The sequence below is a fragment of the Manis javanica genome, chromosome 12, assembly GCF_040802235.1.
Source record: "Manis javanica isolate MJ-LG chromosome 12, MJ_LKY, whole genome shotgun sequence".
Taxonomy (NCBI): Eukaryota; Metazoa; Chordata; class Mammalia; order Pholidota; family Manidae; genus Manis; species Manis javanica.
This window is the reverse complement of record NC_133167.1, coordinates 32,208,565-32,230,700: the sequence shown is the minus strand read 5'-3', so window position 1 is coordinate 32,230,700 and position 22,136 is coordinate 32,208,565. Positions and strand designations below refer to the sequence as shown.

Sequence of the window (22,136 nt, the reverse complement as noted above, 5' to 3'; positions counted from 1 at the left end):
TTAGATCTAATAAGTGGATTCAGCAAGGTTGCAGGATACAAAATTAATACACAGAAATCTGTTGCATTCCTATATACTAACAAAGAACTAGCTAAAAGAGAAATTAGGAAAATAATTACATTTACAATTCCACCGGAAAGAATAAAATATCTAGGAATAAACCTAACCAATGAGGGAAAAGACTGTACTCTGAAAACTATAAGAGAGTCATGAGAGAAATTAAAGATGACAAAAATAAATGAAAATCTATCCCATGTTCATGGATAGGAAGACTTAGTATTGTCAAAATGATCCTGCCCAAAGAAATCTGTAGATTCAGTGCAATCCCTATCAAAATACCAATGGCATTTTTCAGTGAACTAGAGCAAATAATCCTAAAATTCATATGCAACTATGAAAGATCCCAAATGGCCAAAGAAATCCTGAGAAAGAAGAACAAAGTTGGGGGTATTACACTCCCTGATGTCAAGCTATACTATAAAGCTATGGTAATCAAAACAGGATGATACTGGCACAAGAACAGACCCATAGATCAATGGAACAGATTGAGAGCCCAGATATAAACCCACGCATATATGGTCAATTAATATACAATAAAGGAGCCATGAATATACAATGGGGAAAAGATAGCCTCTTCAATAACTGGTGTTGGGAAAACCGGACAGGTACATGCAAGAGAATAAAACTGGATTACTGTCTAACTCCATACACACAAGTAAACTTGAAATAGATCAAAGACCTGAATGAGAGACATGAAACCATAAAACTCTTAGAAGAAAACATAGGCAAAAATCTCTTGAACATAAGTATGAGAAATTTTTTCCTGGACAGATCTCCTCAGGCAAGGGAAACAAAGTCAAAAAGTGGGACTACATCAAACTAAAAAGCTTCTGTACAGCAAAGGACACCATCAGAACAAAAAGGCAATCTATGGTATGGGAGAATATATTTGTAAATGATTCATCCAATAAGGGGTTAACATCAAAAATATATATATAAGAACTCATACAACTCAACATCAAAAAAACAAATAAGCTGATTAGAGAATATGTGGAGGACCTGAAAAGATATTTCTCCAAATAAAAAATACACATGGCCAGCAGGCACATGAAAAGATGCTCCATGTCACTCATTAGCAGGGAAATGCAAATCAAAACCACAATGAGCTATCACCTCACACCATTAGAATGGTTACTATCCAAAAGACAAGAAATAACAAGTGTTGGCAAGTATATGGAGAAAAGGGAACCCTCCTACACTGTTGGTGGGAATACAACTGGTACAGCCATTGTGGAAAGCAGTATGGAGGTTCCTGAAAAAACTAAAGACGGAAATACCATTTGGCCCAGTAATTCCACTTCTAGGAATTTACCTGAAGAAAACAAAATCCCTGTTTTGAAAAGATATATGCCCCCCTATGTTTACTGCCACATTATTTACAATAACCAAGATATGGAAGCAACCTAAGTGTCCATCAAGAAATGAATGGATGAAGAAAATATGTTACATATGCAGAATGGAATATTATTCAGCCATAAAAAGAAAAGAAATCCTGCCACTTGCAACAATATACATGGACCTAGAGGGTATTATGCTAAGTGAAATAAGCCAGGCAGAGAAAGACAAATACCATATGATTTCACTTATTCGTGGAATATAAAAACAAAGCAAAACAGAATGAACAAAATAGCAGTAGACTCATAGACCCTGAGAAGTGAGTAGTGGTTACCATGGTGGAAAGGCTGGGGGGTAGGTGGGTAGGGAGGGTGAGGAAGAGAAAGGGGCACAGAAATTCTCAATCATAATGTAAGTTGGCCACAGGGATAGTAGCACAGCATGGAAAATATAGTCAATGATTCTGTTAACATCTTTCTATGTTGAAAGATCGTAACCACACTAGTGGGGATAAGGATTTAATAACATGGGTAACTTGAACCATTCTGTTTCATATTTGAAACCAATATAAGATTGTAAATCAATGAAAGTTCAATTAAGAGAAAAACAAATATAGGCCATAGTGGAACAGTATTAGCAATACTTGTAACTTGTCACCAATAAAACACAGATATATTCAACTTACAGTGCCAAGGTGACTCAGATTCTTGAAATATCATGTACATACATATACATCACTACTTTGAAATTACAGCAGATATTAGACCCATTGTGAGATCTTATTATTTATTATATTAATACAGAAACATAACAAAAAAAACAAAACAAAACATATCTTGCCTCAAGTGTCTCAAGAAAGAGACTAGGAACCTGTATTCCGAAATAACAAATTGCATTTTTGGTAGGGGTCCCCAACCTTTAACTATTTTATAGTTTATTTAGTTTATTTTATGTACTTTTAAAATCAACTTCATCTTGGGAGAGTACACTAGGAAGTCTCATTGCTTACGAGACATGCTATAGGTGCTTCAATGATTTATTTTACTGACAATGATTTACATTTGTTTCGTAAGTTTTAAGTTGACTTTACAGTAAACATACTCACCTAGTGTCCAAATTAATTCTCCCAGCAATATATCCTGCCAGCAAATACTCAGCTCAGTGGAGAAAGAAGGCCTGGGCTCTTTAATTTCATGTAAATCTGCCAATTTAGTGGAAGAGAAAGAGTTAAATAAATGACAGGTGGTTTGTCCTAGAACAACTAGGATTTGATGATATATTGACATTGGTGGGGGTAAAGGAGGAGGAGTCTCAAAAATGACCTCTAGATTCTGCCTTGAACAGCTGTGTACTGGTGGTACTATTTACTGAAATGGGGAAGAGTGTATGAGATAGGATTCTCAAGTGGAAGATATGATTCTGGTAAGATAAAGTTTTTTATGTTAAGTTAAAGATGCTTGTGAGAAATCCAAGAGTACATATCAATTGAGCGGCTGGCTATGAGTATGGAGTTCAGAAGAAAGGTATCAACTTTTGACATAAACTTGGAAAGGGATATGGATATTATCATTGGAGTGTGTATTAAGAGAAAAGAAAGGGACAGGATCAAGCTGTAAGGAGCTCCAGGACAAAGGCTAGACAGGATGAGGAATAAGCAAAGACCACTGAGGTGAGAAGTGGCCTGAGCAGTAGGAGAATCATGAGTCTGTGTGAATACATAAAAGCAAAGCAGAGTGTTTCCAGGAGGAGAGACTGGTCACCTAGGTCAAGGCGCTGAGGTCTCAGACGACAAGAATTGAGAAGTGTTCACTGGATATGCCAACACAGATTACACTGCTGGGTGTGGCCACAGTTTCAGTGGTGGGGTAGGGACTGAAAACCAGACTGGAGTAAGTTGACTGTAAATGGGAGGTGGGGACATGAAAATAAAGTTCATTTCTTTTGAGAAATATTATTGAAATGGCAAAAAGAGAAATGAAGCAGTAGCTGGTATGTGAAGATTAAGCGTGTGTTTTTGTGTGGGGGTGGGGGTGGGGTGATACAAACTAGTTCGTATGACAATGACATTAATCCTAGATACAAGATAGATGAGGACACAGGCAGAATCAATGTTCTGGACAAAGTGAAAGAGGATGGCATTCACAACACTTGTGGTGGGACTGATCTTTAACAAGAGGAAAGGTCTGCATTTTAAAAAGAAAGGAAACAGGTAGAGATACAGGCAGGATTACAGATGTGGTGGGAGGATAAGGATATGACAGATGCTGTAAATTACTAGGACTTTGAGGTACGTGCACTATGTATTCTAATTTCGTTACTGGCTCCATTCATTCAGTTTACTATTCTTGCCATATTCATACCTTTTTGTAAACTGCCTTACATCTTTTTAGGGACAGGGCAAAATATGTAAGATTTTTAAAATGTGGAACAGAAATGTGTTGGTAGACTATTATCCCAAATGCAAAGAGAAAGGAGATTTAAAAAAAAGAGGACAGAGAAAATTAAGTTATGTAGGATCCCATGTATACATCTCTACTAAAATTATTCTGACTAATGTCCTTTTGCCTTAATAATTCAGTGAAGGTAAATTTTCAAGTCATAAGTATACTAACTTTCAAATGCTTAAATTTCAACAACTAAAACCACATGTGTTTTTTTCATTTACTATGTTCCTTGTATGCTAGTCTAAAACTTACATGAAAGCAAAAAATACCTTATTCTCTATTCTATCCCAGCTGCTTAACATAGTCCTAACATATAATGCTCAGTAAGTAACTGTAGACAGATTAGGCCTATATAAATAGATGAGTTCCTGTCCCTAAAGAGTTTACACACTAGTATGTTCTGTCTTTTGGACTAGAATGATGGCTCTCTATAAAGTAGACAGTACCCACAAGGCATAAGAAAGCTAGCATGTTACACCAGCAAAGCCTGGCACTTTCAGTCTTATTCTCCTATCTCACTTACTGGTTTAAAATAGGTATAGTGATTAAAATAAGAGCAATAATTACAGTTACAAGAGTAATGATAATTAGTGATTAGAATGAAAAGACATTAAGATAGAGGCAATAAAAATAATAACAGGGGCAAATTGTATCAGAATGCCCTGAAAGGAATTTGAACATAGAATTAATCTGATACAAAATTACTACAGATTTCATGCAGTCATTTACACTTTCTTTTTGAAGTCTGAGTTGGTTGCATTTTATTACAATGTGGTAAATCAGAGTTTACACTGTGAATGTAGTAAACAATAATTTAAGACACTATGGTACTTTACACAGAGCAAATGCTAATATTTTCTTTTAGAAGCTCAATGTTTACAGATGGATTAAGTCAACTTTTGACTCAAACACCTGACTTAACAACTCATTCATACATGAACAATGCTACTTCCTGTCTATTCTGCCACCAAAGCCTCTACAAGCCCTGCTGCAGGCTGAGGAACACTCACCATGCACGGAAGCCCTTAACAAACAACTGTCACCAAAGGTTGGGCCCCTTCAGCTCCGGCACAGGCAGCATTGCCTGACACCTTTATGGGAATTGACTAGCTCCTTAAACATGGCCCAGAGTTCACGAAGTCTGTGTATTAATCCACTGAATAAAGTCAATGGGCTGGCCTAGAAAGTACTTGTTATGTATAATGTTGTTACTAATGGGATAAAGCATTTAATTCATTGATTCAAAATACATTAATTCCTAGAAGTTAAGTGACACACTCCTGTACCCATAGTAACCAGTAACAAGCTGGCAACATTTAAGTGAGTACTCAGTGGAGCCAGGCCTTGATCATAAGTTCCAACCCATTGACGTCCAAACGATCTCTTTCATTATAGTGCCTGTAATAAAAGTCACTATCAGACACATAAGACAGCATCTTCTCAAAATAGACTTTTTCTTTTCTTTTTTTTTATTAAGGTATTATTGATATACAATCTTATGAAGGTTTCACATGAGCAACATTGTGGTTACTACATTCACCCATATTATCAAGTCCCCACCCTACACCCCACTGCAGTCACTGTCCATCAGCATAGTAAGATGCTATACAGTCACTACTTGTCTTCTCTGTGCTATTACTGCCTTCCCTGTGACCCCCCCTACATTATGAATGCTAATCATAATACCCTATAACCCCCTTCTCCCTTCCTCCCCACCCACCCTCCCCACCCAGAATAGACTCTTATACATACTGGCTAACACTGAAGATGCTTTTATTTCATGTCACTTTGCATATGTTAGACAAACCCGGAAAGAATTACCTCTTTCTCCTTGGTACCTGAAGATAGCTTGGTGCAATCAGGGACACTAAGGCTTCACAATCTCTTTTTTATGGCCTGTTAATTTCACTCTGAAGAGTACTAAAACTGTACTCTTAGAACTATGAGAATCCTCTAAAATAGATATTATCCATGGTGGGAGGAGGTCAAACAGGGTGAAAAAAAGCCCAGCAATGCCCATTTAGCTCCTTTTTGTACCCACAGTGTACTTTAAAAATGCATTTTCCCAGGTCACTAAAATTCCTATGGAACATTTTGATAGATATTATACTTGCAACTGAATTTCAAATTCCCAGATACTGCAATAATTTGGGCCTGTTATTGCATGATACCATATAATTTCTGATACAAGTTGTTTATTCCTTTAATATTTTGCTATTCTTCTATTAAAATGGCTGTAATTTTTTAAAAAGACAATACTGCGGAAATACAGTTCAAAGTATATTGGCTTATTTTACCTGCTATATCTAGAGCTTAAGGTCATCATGGGACCACATAACCAAACATACGTGCCAAAAAATACTGCTATGGAAATACAAGTTTCACTTATTTTGAAAATGCTAGTAATAGGTATTCTTGATTAGGAATGAAAACATTGTTGAATTCATAAATTTAAATACTGAGGTTATATATTAGGGGTCAGCTATTAAATTTACTATTCATTCCTCAGCCTTTTAACATATTATCATCTTGTTTACTTAATACCTATAAAGAGAGATTTTCTTTGAGCAATAACTAGGACACTGCATTCACAACATAAACTCGGGTTTACCACGTTGTAATAAAATGTAACCAACTCAAATTTTAAAAGGTGTTAATGACCACATAATATCTGTGGTAATTTTGTATGAGTCACTCTACCCAAATCCTTTAAGGGCTTTCTGATACAATCTGCTCCCCCATACTTTGAAAGTTCACGATCAGTATGTGCCTGCATTTCCCAAGAGTCTCTAGAATTTCAAATCCCTTGGAGCCTTTTAAGAAGGATCTTTCTTCATCTTAAGAAAGGTATTTTCCTAGGAGCACAAGTCAAACACAAAGTAAAACTGACTAAACAATTGGTCTGTCACCTCTCCTTAGAAAAGCTTTATACAGTGGAGCTGCGCTGGCACATTCTTTTCCTATTGCAGGGAGAAAATAATTATTTTTTTCAGAATCAACCACCTTGAGACTAGAAAGTAAAATAAAGTATACTTGGGAGAGCTCTGACTATAAATAAAATTTTTATTTTCTATTTAGTAAGTTAAATAGAATATTAGAATAGAATTTAAAAATTTTTTTAAGTGCTAGTTTCACAAACTATCTTCATCATACGTAAATCTATAGAAAATAAACAGATAGTGAACAAATCCATGTACCTATCACTCACTTAAAACAGATACTAACATTTTCATATTTGCTTCAGCTCTCTTTAAAACAGAAGAAAAAGTTATACATAGATGTGAAAGAGTTCCATCCAAATTCTGCTCCACAGTCAGCCACTATTCCTAAAGTTAGTTAATATCCATGTACATTCTTACACTTTCATGTACTTTGATTACATTAATGTGAATCAATAAACAATGTATATTATTTTAAAACTCTACATAAATGCATCATACTGTATATATCCTTTAGCAACTTGTTTTTTTCACTCACTATTATGTACTTGGGATGGATCCATGGTGATAAACATAGATTTATGTTTATTCATTTTTATAGGAGACAGTATTTCTTGCATGAATAAAACCATAGTTTATCCATTTCCCTACTAAAGTACACCTGAATTGTTCTACTTTATTGCTATTTTAAGAGCTGCTATAATCACTTCTGTTAATGTTTGCTTGAGCAATTGCCCCTAGGTGAGAATTTGACTCAACAAAAATTTAGTCTGTGGAAAAAAAGATCCCTGGAATTATAGTTGGCCCACCCAAATGCCTTGTTCAGTCTAACGACCACCTTTCTAACAGGTAGGTCATGTGAACTGAAGAGCTGTATGATGATGAGGAAGAAAATATATTTAAATAATATGTGATAATAAGGGAAACATGAGTTGATCAATTTGTGGGATGAATGAGACTAAAGCTGACCTTTCTGAGCACAATTCGGCAGCAGCGAACTGAAACTATACAGCCAGTCTTCTCGTAGGACCAGTCTTTTTCTCATAGGAGTTGAGGGAACTGTACATTTTCTTCAAAAAAGAACTCTACAATAAGAGTAACTCTACAAGAGCCAGAAAAAGTACTCATTACCTTGCTGACTTAAATAGTTTTGCTCTACCCACATAGTAAGTTCAACTACTTTACCAACTGTTCAGCTGTTTAACCAATTGTGGGATGCAGGTGAACAGCAAGACATAATGCAGGAGATGGGGATAGGAAAATAAATGCACCACTAAAAAGACCAAGTCAGAGTTTGTTGCTATTTTATTTGTGATTACCATGCATTTTTTAATGACTAATAACCTACAAAATCTATTACTTTATGACTGATGAGAAGAGTTAAAAGAAAAAAAACTGGTGAAAAAAAAGAGACTTCCAGAAAAATCTATATCCATAACACAGGTGGAATATGTGGTAGGTTTCATTCTGCAAAGTTATAAAAAGAACCAAACGAATCAGAAGTCATTGAAATCCTCATGGCATTCTTTTTTGAAAGGGGCTCAACCTCATACTACATGAAAACAGGCCTTCTTTTACACCATATCGAAAATCACTACTCTTTCCTAGTTTTTCAACTCATATTAATACAGAATTATAGGAGAATATCACGTCAGTCATATTCTTTGGAAATAATTTTAGAATGTATCCAGCAATGCTGTATTAAACCCATGCTTTTCAAGAAAAGACAGATAAACAGTACTCTTTCCACTTAATCAAACAAAAACGTAAGTCAGATCTCAGTAAAGTTCTCAACATACCCTTGCTTTTTTACAGTTAAAAAGCCCAAAGGATAAATGTTTCAAATGACATCCTAAATTCTGAAAGCCTAAAATCTGGAGAAAAGGAATTCCAGTTCACACTACTTAAATTTATTTTAAAAATAAAAGGCTTATATAATGCCACTCAACTCTCCCCCTTCCCAGATGACCTGTTTGGTACTTCATTTTCTGCATACTTATCTGTACAAATATTAATATTGTGAAACAGCTTTGAACTTTTATTGCTATAACTATGATTTTTAATCTGCCAATATTACTTATAATTTTTGAACTATATCTAGTAATAAATTTAAACTATAGATTCCATCAGCATCTTTTCCACATTAAAATATCCTTATGGAATACCAAAATTACTGAAATCATATTTTCTCGAAGTTGATGAATCATAAAATTATCTATAAACTATCCCTAGATTTTAAAAAGTAAGTATAGTTCTTTTCTAAAAATATTCAGTTCCCTCTCCCACCAATTTTAGGAAAATAAAGTGTTAGTTTGGTTCATGAAAAAGTGGAAGAAGACATTAATAATTATAAAAATAGCTAATATGTATTGAATATTTACCATGTGCCAGACACTGTAATAAACATGATATATGCAAACCACTAAATGCAAAGGTACAATTATGAGGAAGGTATTTTTATCCCCAATTTGGCGATAAGGAAACCGAAGCAGGGAAGTTAAGTAACTTTCTTTCCCGCAGTCAAAAATCTAAGCGGATGTGACTCCAACTATGTCCAGATCAAAGCCTAGGCTTTTAAACATCATGCTTATGTTATTAAGACTAAAATATTGCAGTTTACTGCAAATGTAAAATTTTCACTGCTTTAAATACTCTGAGTATTCATTCACTCAAGGGTCAAGTGGTCACACCAAATCATTCCTATTTATGATAAACTTAAAAAATACTGGAGTAATAGGTTTGCTCAATTTGCATACCTGTTCATAACAAACATACATCACACAATTTTATTCTTTAAAGCCCTTTTAAGAACATTTACAGCCAACAACATATCTAAAAGGCAAAAGACTCAGGATCTGTACTTGTATTCAACAGTCATTTCCTTTTCCATCCTAAACCAAAATGAGAATATGCTTGGCTATGCTACTTTAGCCAGTGTGTTTCTCCTCCTCTCATCATCAAAGTCCTAAACAGTGGTACAACAGTTCTGCCAACCTACAGTTGCTTGTCTCCAAAGTAGCCCTAAAACTCAGAAGACCAACGCCAGTGTCAGAACATTTCCTCTTCTGGTAGCCCCTATATCATTTTCCTGTCTTGACTTCTCAAAAGAATTTAACCACCGTCTGATGGATCCCTTGACATGCCAAAAGACTTAGCTAAACTACTAATTCTTAATATCAAAGTCATTTTCTTTATTCCGCAAACGCCTTTCAAACCACTAAAACCCTCAGTCTACTCCAGACCTACATACTGGGGGCAAACCCACCTGGGCCACTTACCAAGGTTCGAGGCCGGAGATCCGGCTTTATCTGCTCAACGCTTATTCAATAATCGTCACGAATGAATGGGAGGAAGACATCGTGGGTGGAGGCGGGAAGGTGGGGGGCATGGAGGAATTTGGCGCGGCTGAGACCACTGCCGTGGCGCCCCGACTGGGAGGAAGGAATGCGGGCGAATGGGAGAACCCGAGGCCGGGAAGAGGTGGCCGCGACGGGCGCTCCTCCACCGGCAGGCGCCGTCGGGCGGACGGTGGCTTGGGAAGAGGCGGGTGCCGTCTCCGAGGGTCCTGCAGCGCGCTGCGCCTCTCTCCCGGACTCCGGCCTCCGCACACAGAAGGCCCGGGTCGGTCAGCCCTCCGAAGCCGAGGACTGACCCGGGAACCGGGCTCGCTCACCTGACGCTACACGGACAGCACCGCGGTCTGCATCCGGAGCGAGCCTGGCAGTCCGGCGCGTTCGAGAGATCAGCTGATTCACGGGGGGCGGGGCCCCAGGCCGGGGCGGGGCAGAGATGCTGAGATGCTGAGAGTGCGTGTGCGGGCGGGCGGGGATCGCTTCCGAAGTGGGTGGGATTAAATGCCGACGGCGTCTGGTAGGGATCAAAATTATCCAAGGGGCCCTCGTTACTGCGGTCAGCGCTCTCCGGAGTGCTGCCCCGCCCTTGGGATAGATTCGCAGTCGTGGGGCGCCCTTGGCAGTGACGCACCCGCGAGTTGCCGAGGCCTAATTACTCGAGCGCTGCCATGTGACAGATGTGGTGAGAGGGGTTGGGGGCTTGTTATCTTGTTGCCATCTCAAACTGCGAGAGTCAAAAGTATAAGTTCGCTGCTCCTTATAGTGAAAAGAGAAAAATATCAAACTGCTTCGACGGACTGCGTGCTAACGGTGGTCGCTTCTGCCCCCGTGAATGATGTAATCGCCAGGCGGTGCCAGTTGGCCCTAGTGTCCTCGCTGTTTTTACTACCTAGGTACAATCGCGAAGGATGGAGTGGGGTAGGAGGAAATGAATTAGCCTCTCCTGTGGTTCCCAGAGGTCTCCCCAATATGCAATCTGAGTAAAACCAGTTTGCTTGCCCAGCGCAGTTTGACGACAGTCTGCTGGCTACAGCCACAGCTCCACCCCGAGTCAGCTTTTTCCGGAGATTTACCGGAGCCTCTACTCGTGGGTGCAAACTCTGCTGCTAGGCAGTGTGCCATCCCTGGATCTGCAGACCTGTATTCAGACCATCGTGAGAGATGTGTAGTCAGCGTCTGAAGCTCCAGGGCATAAATGGTCTGTTTAAATGGTCTGTTCACACCCTCAGTTCACTTCCCTCCCTCATCCTCCATCCACTTGCAAAACCTTTATAGTCTGCAGCAGTTCAACAACCAAGCCCCCTCTTGCACCAGTGCTAGAAATCCATAACCCTAAGAATTGGCACAATTGCAAACCAAAAGGTGTCCAACTTCAGTTGCGACTTCCGTGCAGCCAGGCAGTCAAGCTTAAACCAGTCCTTAACACACTGCTGGTCAGAATTTCAGCTATTCCTGTCCCCTGCTATTAGAACCTACATGCTCTCCTTATTTCTTACTGAACTCTATGCATCAAGCCCATTTGGTGAAAACTAAAACTAAATAAAAAATAAAAAACGTTACCTCCTACATTTCTGAGGAAAACGAGACCACTAGGAATGGATTTCCTTAACTCCCAGCAGTCACTGTTTTAAAACCTACCTGCAGCCCCAGCCTTTCATTTCTTCTCTTTCTCCTTAGAAGAGGTGTTTGCCTTCTCAAGGTTAACCCCCCCCCCTGAACTCAGGATCCCTTCCAGTCCCCTTAGAGACTTTCCTCCATTATGTATCCCTTCTTTTTTGTATATTCTCGATCTCTACCTCTCTACACTTTTCAGTGTATACACCTGTTCCTGCCTGTCCCATCTTTATTTTCCCCCTGTCCTATTTTCTTTTGCAATCTGACCTCCCAATCTTCGTCATCCCAATCTGCAATCTCTGCTTTTTCAGGTCTACTAAAACCAGTAGTCATCTCTTAATTTTGGAATCTAATGATACAGTCTAGGAATGGAACCATGCAATGCAACCATTTAAAATAAAGAGGATAATTTATATGTATTGATATGGAACAATCTGAAAGTTGGGTTGTTAAAAGAAAAAAAGGTAGGTGCCGAATCATGTGTATTGTAGCCTATCACTTGTGTGTTATGTGTGTGTGTCTTTTCACAGGAGAAAGAGACTTGTGTGTATAGAGAGACAGAGTATAGAGAGAGTATATACCCTTGGCTTTGTATATGCATATATTGGGTCTGAAAGCATTAGTTGAAAGTTGACCATTGCTGGGGAAGAGAACTGGGAACAAAGTAGGAGAAAAACTCACTTTTCACTCCATGCCATGTTGTACTGTTTAACTTGTAACTTCACAATTATAGTTCGAATATATATATATATAATTTTACTTATTTTTATAACTTTTGAATGTGAAAAAAGTGTATAGTTTTCAGCCTTATCTTCCTTTCCCTCTCTTCTTTCTTGACTTCTGGGACACATACCTTCTGGGTATTTCTCCTACTCCTTCAGACTGTTCCTTTCCCTTTCAGACTCTTTCTTTCCCTTAAATTCATGGACTAAATAAATATTTATTGCATGCTTATTATATGCCAGGCACTGTTTTAGGCACTAAAGCCACAGGATAATTAATAAAACAAACAAGAGTCTCTCCTGTCCTGGAACTTGCACTCTGGTGGTCTGGAAGGTAGTCTCCACAGACTGGCAGAGTTGGCAGCCATCAACTCCTTCCTGTATGTATATAGTGCCACTCTTAACATCAAAAGACAGAGTCTATTTCTTCTTCCCCTGAATTATGGGCTAGCCTTGTGGGTTTTTTTTTTTAACTAATAGGATGTGGCAGAAATGAAGTTCTGGTGCTTCTGAATCAAAGCCTTAAGAAGAACTTTCAGCTTCCACATCCTCTTCTGAGAAGCCAGCTGCCATGCTCTAAAAGAAGCTTCTATACTACAGATTGATAAAAGACAATGTGAAGAGAGAGACCACACTGAAAAGCATTACGATGTCATAATGTGAGTGAAGCCTCTTGAGATCTTTCAAGCCAGTCCAGCTACTGGCTGAATGCAGCTAAGCTGAGTGATACTAGCCAGTGCCAGGTGGAGCAGAATACCCTGGTTAAGCCCTGTCTGAATTCCTGGCTGAAATTCCCAAGTTGTCATAAATTGTTTCTTTAAACCACTAAGTTTTGGGATGGTTGGTTATGGAGTGATAACTGACACAAGCGGGAAAAGTGGGAGATAATAAATAAATACTGAAAGGAAAGGAGCGACACACAGCAGCAATTCACCGGAGAAATCCGCTTTATTAGGGAAAGGTGCTGGGTTATATAGGAAGGGGCATGGGGTGATTGTGGTCTTACTTCTACGGGGCTGGTGGCTATTGGCTAGGTGCTGGGATTGGGAGTGGGGCGAGAGGTGATTGGGCTTCAGGTGGCGCCGGCGGGAACCGAGGACCCCCCCACCCCAAGAGAAGCCGGAAGTTCGCCATCTTACTGGTGGGGGCCCTTCATTCCCCCCTTTCTCCTCTATGGGTTTGTGGACGTTGCTTTCTCTCTGACTGCTTCCTGCTGAACGGGGGCGGAGAAGGGAGTGAGGGCTTGAGGATTGGGAGGAAAGGGTTGATAGGACTCCCCTCAGTAAGGATGAGTAGATGTGGACTTCTTCAGGTTGGAAATCAATGAAGGTTCCCTGTAACCATAGGTCGAGGACCTGTTGATTCTAATGGTGCCAAGAGGATATGGGTGTCAGGAGCCAGGCGTCTGCGGCCATTGTTTCCAGGAACAGTTTCCAGCGGAGAGAGGGGTCCATCTCAGCGTGTGGTGAGGAGGTTACATGAGGGTGAGGGATCTTCTGTGGCCAGAAGCTGATAGTTCCTGAGTAAAAGCTGGTTGAAAGCTTGACTAGAGATTTTTCCGACTTGGGATTTGATGAACTTTATTATACAGGGTAAGAAGAGACAGGCGAGAAGAATGATTATTATGGGGCCTGCAATGGGCCAGACCCAGGTAAGGAGGGGGTTTGTTAGTATTGAAGAGAATGGGTTGGAATTGGAAGCAGAGTGGAGGCTGGAGGCAAGGTCGGTGAGTTTGGTAATGTCAGTTTCTATAATGCCGGATTCGTTGATGTAATAGCAGCACTCTTCCCGAAGGAAGACGTAGGTGCCGCCCTTCTCAGCTGTAAGCAGATCTAAGGCCCACCGGTTTTGAAGGGTGACTTTAGCTAGCATAACCAGGAAGGAGTGGGAGAAAGGTATGGGATTGTCTTGGATTGTGCATAAAAGGGTGGGGGGTGGGTGGGTGGGGTTTAACAGGAAAATCTGTTTACTTCCTACCCCAACTATAGGAGTAATGGCAGGCGTGGTAGGGCCCCGGTATTCTCGCAAGACTGAGAAGGTGGCTCCTGTATCTAGGAGGAAGGAGATGGGGCGACCGTCTACTATTAAAGTAACCCTGGCCTCCTGTTTGGTGATGGAAATGGTCGGGCCCCCGGGCCCCATCAATCTTCTGCCAGCCCCACTACAGCGGGCTTAGGATGGGGGTTGTTTGTCCAGCCTCCCCTTCAGGTGGCTGGGCAATTAGACCCCCAGTGGCCCTTTTTGTGGCATCTGGGGCATGGGATAGTAGGAGATCTGGGGGAGAGGCACGCCCTTGACAATGTCGTTCTTGTCCACACTTGAAACAAGCTCTTGGGGGGGGCTTGTTTATAGAAGGGCGCCCAGGTTGTGGTTTTATCAGCTGGGCCAACATTTGGAAATTGGCCTGATCAGCCTTTTGTTTACAGCTTTCTTTCTCCTCCTCCCGGTTATGGAAGACTTTAAAGGCCACTGTTAGGTTCTCAGTCTGTGGGGTAGCGGGGCCCTGTTCTAACTTTTTGAGTTTAGCTTTAATGTTGGGGTAGCTTTGAGCTAGGAAGTATGTCATAAGGACATGTCTTCCGTCAGGTGTTTCTGGGTCAAGGCTGGTATACTGTAATAGGGCTTGAGTGAGTCTGTGTAAGCTATATCCTGGAGGGGGGGCGATAATTTTGGGAGGCCCTCGGGACCGAGTCTGAGGGGGCAAAGACGGAGGAGGCTCCTGGAACTTAGTTAGAGGGGGGCTGAAAGGCTCAGGCTCGATCTGTGGGAGGGGAGGGAAGTGAGGGGGATGGAGGAGGAGGGTGTGAGGTGGGGGAGTAGATGGTGGTGGAGGGAGGAGAGGAGGGGGAAAGGAGAGGAAGGGAGGCTTCTGCGGGGGTGGAGGCAGCAGCGGTGGTGGTAGAGGAAGGGGGAGGGGCTGTTGTAGGAGAAGAGGGGGAAGGGAGTGAACAGGAGGCTTCTGCGGGGGCTGCGGCTTGCAGGCTAGGAGAACTTGGGGGGTTGGGGGGGAGGAGGAGGCGGAAAGCTTCCATATAGGGAATCTCCTTCCATTTTTTCAGGCGCTGGCAGTAGTTAAAGAGATTGCGAGTGATGTTAGGATCAAGAGTTCCCCCTGCAGGCCATTGGTTGTTATTGTCTAGGGGGTATGTCGGCCAATCTTGGGAGCAGTATTTACGGAGAAGTTTTGGTTTTATATCAGGTGTCAGGGAGAGGGTGGCTAGATACTTGAGCAGGCATTCAAGAGGTGAATCTTTAGGGAGGGATGAGGAGGCTCCCATGGCTAAAGTACAGAGAAGGAGACAAACAGGGGAAGACGAACGGAGATCCTCGGACTGGAAGCAGATCGCAAGGAGACAAAGGGCGTCCCCGATGATCCTTGGTGGTTTGCGGAAACTCGTATATGAGTCGGAATTTCTTAGGAAGTTATGGGTCGTCACCCAGACTTCTCTAAGAAGGCAGAGTGCCGGAGTCACAAGGTACCTAGTACTAGGAATTTTCGGCAGACAGAACAGATTTTGGCGGACGGAACAGAAGGAGGAGGGGGGGAAAAAAGGGAGCGTTCTCATCTGCAAAGGAGTCACCTCGTTTATGGCTGTTGGAGGAGGGCCTGAGGGTTGGCTGCAGCCATGAAGGCCTGAGGTGGGGATTTATGGCTGTTGGAGGAGGGGCCTGAGGGTCCGCTGCAGCCGTGAAGGCCTGAGGCGGGGAGAGTTCCCTCCTCGTCCCCGAGTGTCAGGGCCTTGCCGGACGATCACGGTCAATGGCACTGTGATAGCTCGGGGGAGAGTGGCCCACCCGGTGGGGAAAACTTAGCTAAAGGCCAGAGTGGAGTGGTGAGTGTGACGAGCCAGTGCCGGAAAAAGAAGATGAGGGCAAGCTGCTGCTGGTGTCGGGGGGAAGACGGGGCCCAGTTGGGGTGTCCCGTCTCCTGGGTTTTGGCACCAATGAAAGGAAAGGAGCAACACACAGCAGCAATTCACCAGAGAAATCCACTTTATTAGGGAAAGGTGCTGGGTTATATAGGAAGGGGCATGGGGTGATTGTGGTGTTACTTCTACAGGGCTGGTGGCTATTGTCTAGGTGCTGGGATTGGGAGGGGGGCGAGAGGTGATTGGGCTTCAGGTGGCGCCGGCGGGAACCGAGGACCCTGAAGAGAAGCCGGAAGTTCGCCATCTTACTGGTGGGGGCCCTTCAAATACGATGGCACCTAGGGCTATAAAGAGGCAGAATAGTATAGTAGTAGCTAAAAGCACATGCTGGAGCCAGACATGGTAGGTTCAAATCTCACATCCAACACTTACTAGCTTTGTGACCTTGGCACAAGTTATATAACCTCTATGTACCTCTGTTTCTTCATCCATAAGAGGGATCAAATCAAATCACCTACTTTATAGACTGATGTGATGATTAAATATAAAGTGTTTAGAATAGTACCTGACACATAAGTGCTATATAAATGTTGCTTTTATGGACAATAAAGAAAGGTAAGGGAATAGACAGGAGGGAGTGTGATTTTATGTAAGGCAGTCAGGGAAAGCCTCTCTTCTAAGACATCAGGACAGAGATCTAAAAGTGACTTCTAGAGCCATGTAAATATCTGACACTCCAGGCAAAGGGATAAAGTAACCACAAAGGCTAAGAAGGCAAAGTGGGTAGAGCTGAATGAGAAGAAATTGAAAGGAAGGAGATAAGGTCAGATAGATAATGTTCCAGGTAGCAACAGATCCTTTAGGCCTCGAAAGGGCTCTGGGTTTATCTGAGTGATAGGGGCAAACATTGGAGGGACTTGAGAAGAGGATGTTACAACCGGCTTCTGTTTTAAAGAGATGCCTCTTCTGGTCTGCAGGGAGTGATCGGACTATAGAATTTTAAGAGTGGAAGCATGGAGATCAGTTAAGAGGCTATTGCGATAGCAGACACAGTCATGGTGTGGCCTAGAGTGGCAGTGGAAGGAAGGCGAAAAGGAGTTCAATTCCTGATGTATCTTGGAAATAGAATCTATAGCATTTGCTCATGGATTAGACATGAGCTTTGAGAGAAAGGGGAATTGAGGCCTGAGTTATTGGTAAAAATGTGCTGTCATTTATTGAGATGAGAAAGACTGGGGAAAAGTATGTTCAGGAAAATGGGAAGAAATACCAACTACTTATATTTGAACATGTTATAGTTTATATGGCTGTTATGGATCTGAATGGAGATGTCAGGTAGGCAGTTACACATAGGAGTCTTGTGTTGAAGGGTGTTAAAAAGAAAAACACAGGCTCAACATAGGGTCACTTTTGCTAGGCCAAGACACCAAACTGGGGCTAAATGCCTAACCTACTTGCAGAGTCAGCCTCTCCCTGGAGTGGAATTTTAAGCCAATCAACCTGGTTTTTCACATACTTAGTGAGGTCATTTGCATAAGACCCCCTGTTCTTCCTCCTAAGGGAGGGTGATCTTACCTTAAACAATCCCTGATCTTGTATTTTGCTAAAAAAAAAACCTCTTGCTCCACCTTCCTATAAAAACCTTCTATTTTGTGCACCTCCTGGGAGTATTTCTCTACTTGCTGATGAGGTTGGTTCCTGATTCATGAAATGCATAGTAAAGCCAATTAGATCTATAAATGTACTTGACTCTAGCCTTTTAGTCAGGGGAGAGATCAGGACAGGAAATATAACTTGGGAAGTTGTCCATAGAATAGAGAAGCAGTTTGAGGCCTGAGCCCTGGGACCCTCCTCTATTTGGAGATTGAGAAAGCGTGGAGAATCTAGATGAGAAAGCTGGTGGGGTCTCTGGAAAAATACTTGTGCTTGAGAAACAGAAAGAAGGCAAATATCTAGCAGAGTGTGTGTGAGACAGAAGAGTGGTAGAAAATGAGATTGTAGAAAAGATATGTAGGGGTTGGTGGTAGGCCAGAATATGCGTTTCTTTTGTATTATAAATGCAAGTGTTGAGGGAAGGAGAGACCTGATCTGATAATTGAAAGGGCAAGCTCCTGGATACTACCTCAGCCAATCAGGACCCGGGTCCTATTTGAGCCAATCAGGACCTGGATCCTATTTGAGCCAATCAAGACCCGGATCCTATTTTGGCCAATCGGGACCTGGATCCTATTTTCAGCCAATCAGAGCTTGGTCTCTCTCTCCCCTCCAGTTAGCAAGAAGTATACCCACCTCCCCTAGACGCTGCCAACTGACCAGAGCCACGACCTATAACCCCACCAACTACCCCCAAGCCCAGCCAATCAGCCAGAGCCACGACCCTCACCCCACAAACCGCCCTAGAAACCCATAAAACCTTTGTGTTTCCTGAAACTCTCTGGTACCTGGCCACTGCGTTGGCATGGGTATGAGATTGAGCTCGAGCTGGCTCCAGTAAAGGCTCTTTGCTTTTGCATCCGTGTTGGCTCCCTGGTGGTCTCCTGGGATTCGTAACTTCCAGCATAACAATAATGACTGAACAGATCACTGGAGAGTAAGAGTAGAAGCAGGGAGACCAAGTAGGAGGTATTGCATTAAGCCAGAAGAGAGAGAATGCCTTGTACTAGGATGATAGTGCAAGCTGGAACATTAGATTTGAGATATTCTCTGGAAATAGAATTGGCATGATATAGTAATGGATTAAATATGATATTTGATTTGTATGCTGCCTGGGTTTTTTTCTTGAGTAATGGACTAATGGGAATTCCATTTTTTAACTGGAAAAGAGTAAGAAGAAGAATCTTGGCATGGTTGAAGAGGTCTTTTTGGCATCCAAGTGGAAATGTCAATCTGGCAGTTGGTATTCTAGGGAGAAGTCAGGTCTGGAGACAAGAGTTGAGAGTTATTTGCACATAGGTGCTATTCAAAGCTAAAGGGACTTGATGAAATTACACGGTAGGAAGTGTTGATAAGGCTGGGACTGAGCACTGGGTTACCCAAACTTGGAAGTTGAGCAGAAGAGGAACCAGGGAAGATAATTGCAGAGGAGTCCCAAGAGAAATAGAGGGAAAAATGAGAAAGATGCCCACTTCACAGAAATCAGAGGCTTTCAAGAAGGGTGGTGAGATAAATGGTGTTGAATGTTGCTAAGCAGTACAGTCTGAGTAGATAAGATTAGATAAGTGGAATCTCTGGTGACTTGGCAACAAGTTCAGTGGAGCAGGAGACACAGGCTTTAGTAGGGGGAGTTAAATAGAGAACAGAGTAGAGGAAGTATAGACAACACCTTCAAGAAGTTTTGCTTTGAAATGGAATAAAAAACGGGAGCAGTAACTGGAGGGAGTGTGGTATAGAGCAGATACTGCAAACCAAAGCATTAAAAAAAAAAAGTTGATATGATAGCAAACCTAGATTTTCTATTGGAAAGAATCCGACCTTGCAAAGAAAAAAACAAAAGACGTCCACATATGTCTTTCTATGCTGCCACAGACTCAATGCTGTCAGCACACAATCTCAGTTGAATCTACTTTTAAATATGAACTCTTTTAGCATGGCATCTATCACACTAATTTGCAGACCTATATGTCTCTCTTGTTAGATTCTAAGCTCCCAGACAGTGTTCCTCTCATTCTTAAATTCTCTAGAGACTAGCTCAGTGCCTTGCACTTTAGTAATTGTTCAATAAAATTGTTTATTGAAATTGAGCAACTTAACAATTTGTTGAAAGGCAGTTCATTGATAAGAGACATAAATACTTGCCTCTTCTGCCAGCTACCCTGGCTGACATTAGGAAGTTCTTAACCTGTGACTGCTAATGGGAGGAATTGAGGAGTGATTTTCCTACTCTCCTATCCTTACAATTATAGAAGACAAGGTGGGCCTGAAGTGTAAAAGGATTGAAGGCAGTGGTTTACTGGCCCTAAACCATGGGTGAGTATGGTGTGTTGGAGAGGGTGTGTGATGCCATCTCTGGAAGATGATAATATTTGGTAATTTTAATAATACTGAAATACAATATATTTTATAATGTACTATTTGCAAAATGCTTCACAGGTTTATTTTATCCTGAAAACAATACCATGATAGGTATAGTTATTACTAAAATATAAATGAAGACACTGAAGCCCACTGAGTTATCTAAGTGAACCCAGATACTCTAAGTGGCAGAGGAACTCAAACCCAGGCCTCCAAATCAAGGTCTCCAAACTCCAAATCCTCAGTGTTTCTTCCTACTTCAACTTCCACTGGTTCAAGGGGTTGAATGGAGAGGTCAGGACTAAGGTAAAAAGTAGAGCTTAAAAAAGAGGTGATAAAGGATGTCAGGGAAGAAGTAATGGGGTCAATGAAGGCCCCTATTAGAAACAGTTAAGACTCATAGAGGGTAGAGTACAGGGATAGGCCTCAGGGCAGGGCCAGAATGAGCAATATGTTAGCATTGGTTCTAGGCTCCCATCCCATACATGTATGTGTATGTGTGTGTAATACATATATAAATGCTATTAATTCATTTAACAGCAGTTTACTAAGAATCTGAAAGGAGTATAAGATATAGTACATACCCTCAAAAGAATGTACTTGCCGACATGTTAAGGAAACAATAGAAATAGTGATTAGAATGCATGGTTCAGACAATCAGTCATCTAGGAGCTCAGCGTTGGGAGAAACTGGCATTTGGTGGGGAATCACAGAAGCAAGGAAAGGTGCAGGGCAGATATGGAAGCTTGGCTGGGACTTGACAGAGGGATAGGTACAGGGGAGGGATTAATATGTCGGATGAGAAATATGTGAAGGTTTAGTCAGCACACAGGGGAAGGTTTGTGAGGCTACTGGTATGAATATAATGAAGAGCAGGTGGATGACTGGGGAGTAGAGGCGGGCAGGCCAGGATCCAGTCAGGTAGTTAGAAGCCAAGCTGAGGAATTTAACCTTGATTCCATAGGGGTGGAATTCTTTGAGGATGTTTAATCAGAAGTGATCAAAGAGGATTTCTCAAAATATACCACAGGAAGATCTTCTGGGCTTTCAAAGTAATTGTAGTCTGAGTATCTTAGTCTATTTAACCATTAAAACAGAGGCTGTGTGTGTGTGTGTGTGTGTGTGTGTGTGTACACACACATGCTACACTTCTTATTCTTACTGAATTAGATTATATTTCTCTCCCAAGTTAAAAAGGGTAGTTAAAAACAACTTAGTCCTTTGTTTTAAGAAAATGGATGCTGAGATTCTAAGTGGCTGAAGATTTTAGGTAAGAGGCACCCAACTCTCACTGACATCTGGGAGAATTTTACTATGTGACTAAAGTTCATGCAAGAAATGACCAAAACAAGGAGCAGAGACCTGCTGATGACATACTGTAATTTGGTGGAGTAATTTAAATATAAATGCTTCTACTCATCTTATACCAGAAATAATTAATGGATTGAATGACTAATCATGAGATGTAGGTAACATATGCTAATTTGTTATTTTTAGAATGGAAGCACATGGCTTTATGAGAGTTGTTGAGACATATATCCATAAATCCTATATTATGACTTCTCAGTAACCATTAGAACAAGCATATTTTAGTAAAATGTATCTGTATTTAAATAAAATGCAGAAAATTAAATGACTATATCTGAGTTATTTTTATGTGTTATGTGTCTAATAATGTTACACTTCTCTCATTTTTTTCCTTGTATCAGTTTTGTTGACAATAAGTTCTACTGACATATCTTAGCATTCTGATCTTAAGCTGGTTTTTACAAGTCACTTTTTGTTTCCC

The 22,136-nt window shown here is 41.3% G+C and overlaps 1 protein-coding gene across 4 annotated transcripts in view; it reads right to left on the bottom strand.

The window, feature by feature from the left end:
- ALS2 (alsin Rho guanine nucleotide exchange factor ALS2) overlaps positions 1-10,530 on the bottom strand; it is an 81,971-nt gene extending 71,441 nt beyond the window's left edge. The window contains exons 1-3 of one of the 4 annotated variants that reach the window (XM_037009179.2): positions 10,057-10,529; positions 7,748-7,880; positions 2,501-2,596 (exon numbers count right to left, since the gene is read on the bottom strand). The gene's annotated coding sequence lies outside the window, so the exon portion shown is untranslated. Of the gene's footprint in view, positions 1-2,500; positions 2,597-7,747; positions 7,881-10,056 lie in introns of all 4 variants that reach the window. The other 3 variants (XM_037009181.2, XM_037009178.2, XM_037009180.2) reach the window with 3 other exon arrangements.
- Between the last annotated feature and the right edge of the window lie 11,606 nt (positions 10,531-22,136).